Source organism: Fukomys damarensis, unplaced genomic scaffold, assembly GCF_012274545.1.
Source record: "Fukomys damarensis isolate Sample0158 unplaced genomic scaffold, DMR_v1.0_HiC HiC_scaffold_39, whole genome shotgun sequence".
NCBI classification, from domain to species: Eukaryota; Metazoa; Chordata; class Mammalia; order Rodentia; family Bathyergidae; genus Fukomys; species Fukomys damarensis.
The window spans coordinates 23,041,369-23,044,279 of record NW_022900951.1 but is presented as its reverse complement, the minus strand read 5'-3'; positions in this window follow the sequence as shown (position 1 = coordinate 23,044,279).

Genomic DNA, 2,911 nt, shown 5'->3' with positions numbered 1-2,911 from the left:
ATATAAAATATATTATATATGATATAATAATATACAATACTGCATAATATAATATAAGTTATATACTATTTTATATATTTAATATTTAATTTTTAATTTATAAAATATGATAAAAGTATATATATGGCAAGATAGTTTGAAATGTTTAAACTGACAGCTTCAAAAATAGCTATCATTGTCCCTTTTTCTGTCATCCAGGTACAATCTTTTAGGGCTGGGGATTTTGCTCAGTGACACCCAACCTGCCTCACAAGTGCAAGGTCCTGAGTTTGATCCCCAGTGCCACAAAACAAACAAACAGATACAACCTTTTATGCTCATTTTGGCATTTCTCAGTTTATATTCACATGGGGTGCTTGTTACAGATGAAATCTGTAAATGGTAAGTTTGAAAGGAATTGTGAATACAATGTATATTTTAGAACATTTCTAGTGAATACTCTATTTAATAACATGTTTTACAAATAAAAATACTTAATCATAAACTAGCTTAAAACTTTATATTTTATGTGAAAAGTTACCATTTTATGATGTCTAAAATATCTAGCAATTTATAAAATACTCTATGCAGAAGAAGGGGAAAATATTGATTCAGCCTTATAACTCTTCTTACCTTCTTATTTGGTAAGACAATATACCTATTATTCTACATGAATCCAAACTGAAATACAATATCAAAGCAACTCAAAATGCAAAAATGAAGTTTCTACTGAGTTTATGGCTATCTTTTCAAGAATATTATCTCATATTTAAGACATCTTTTATTAATTTTTTTCTTTTTATGGGTCCATGTTTATACTACATAATGATGACATTCCTTGTGGAAAGTTGATATATGAATGTAACCCTCCTCCCTCCATCTCAGGGTCCCATTCCTTTACCAAAAGATCTTCTATAAAGAATCCAATTTTGCCTCTGTAAGAGTGCCTTTAACTTAGAATTTATTTTTAGAGTTGTAAGACTTGAATAGGCTAAAGTGACTCCATGCTAATAGGCCAGACTGTGCTTCTTCATATGCTAATTGCTACCTTGGTTAACAGCCCGCCCAGGGGCAAATGGTTTGACAAAAGGTGACCCTAGATCATTTCCTGCATAAGATAAGCAATGTGTTTGCAGTCTTGTTCTGTGAATTCCCTGACTCTTTGTTTAGAAAAACCTTATAAAAAGTACCTCAGCCCCTGAGCAGTTGCCTCTCTGAGCCACCTGGCTCCGGGAGTGCCGTCTGGCCAGACTAATAAAGGTCTCTTTGCCATCTAGCCTGGTGTGTTCCTTCCTGGGTTTCTCGGTTCTCTGTCGTGTTCCCGGAGCCTCGCTGGGTGTTAGGGCCCAGCATCGTGGAGGCCTTTCGGCTGTTCACGCTCCGTGGAGTGGAAGTGAGACTTTAGGTCTTACATTAGGGCTTATCCAGTATAAAATCACAGGAGTTAAAATTGTGCAAGTATTTCAAAAAAATATTCAAGGGTAAATTAAAAAAATAAAAAAGACCTCCCTGTGATGTTAAAATTTAGAAAAGGACCCCTTTCTGACCTATATAGAAAGGGCCATATGAGTCACTTATAGTTACTCCCACAGCTATCAAGGTAGCTGAAACTCAGCTACACCACTCTAGAGTAAAACAGAATTCCAGGGAATCCGACTCCAGGAGGCCAAGAGACAACGCACTCAAAGCCCTGCTCTCACCACACCGGAAGCTGGTGAGTCTACGCACGGCTGAAGAAGGAGAACTACAATCTAGATATAGACTCTTATATTGTGTCATACTGTTATGAGTTATTATACTTCTAAATTAAGAGTTTATGAGCCTACAGATGATAAAAATATGAAAACTTTTTGTGCTCTGGGAATCCTAATCCGCAATTTAGCTGTCTAAGAGATGCCTTTACAAATTGCTGTGACCCCTTAGCTAAAAATTTAAAACAATGAATCAAGGATTTGATTCTACCTAAGATCAGTGGGGATTGTAAGACTTGAATAGGCTAAAGTGACTCCATGCTAATAGGCCAGACTGTGCTTCTTCATATGCTAATTGCTACCTTGGTTAACAGCCCGCCCAGGGGCAAATGGTTTGACAAAAGGTGACCCTAGAACATTTCCTGCATAAGATAAGCAATGTGTTTGCAGTCTTGTTCTGTGAATTCCCTGACTCTTTGTTTAGAAAAACCTTATAAAAAGTACCTCAGCCCCTGAGCAGTTGCCTCTCTGAGCCACCTGGCTCCGGGAGTGCCGTCTGGCCAGACTAATAAAGGTCTCTTTGCCATCTAGCCTGGTGTGTTCCTTCCTGGGTTTCTCGGTTCTCTGTCGTGTTCCCGGAGCCTCGCTGGGTGTTAGGGCCCAGCATCGTGGAGGCCTTTCGGCTGTTCACGCTCCGTGGAGTGGAAGTGAGACTTTAGGTCTTACATTAGGGCTTATCCAGTATAAAATCACAGGAGTTAAAATTGTGCAAGTATTTCAAAAAAATATTCAAGGGTAAATTAAAAAAATAAAAAAGACCTCCCTGTGATGTTAAAATTTAGAAAAGGACCCCTTTCTGACCTATATAGAAAGGGCCATATGAGTCACTTATAGTTACTCCCACAGCTATCAAGGTAGCTGAAACTCAGCTACACCACTCTAGAGTAAAACAGAATTCCAGGGAATCCGACTCCAGGAGGCCAAGAGACAACGCACTCAAAGCCCTGCTCTCACCACACCGGAAGCTGGTGAGTCTACGCACGGCTGAAGAAGGAGAACTACAATCTAGATATAGACTCTTATATTGTGTCATACTGTTATGAGTTATTATACTTCTAAATTAAGAGTTTATGAGCCTACAGATGATAAAAATATGAAAACTTTTTGTGCTCTGGGAATCCTAATCCGCAATTTAGCTGTCTAAGAGATGCCTTTACAAATTGCTGTGACCCCTTAGCTAA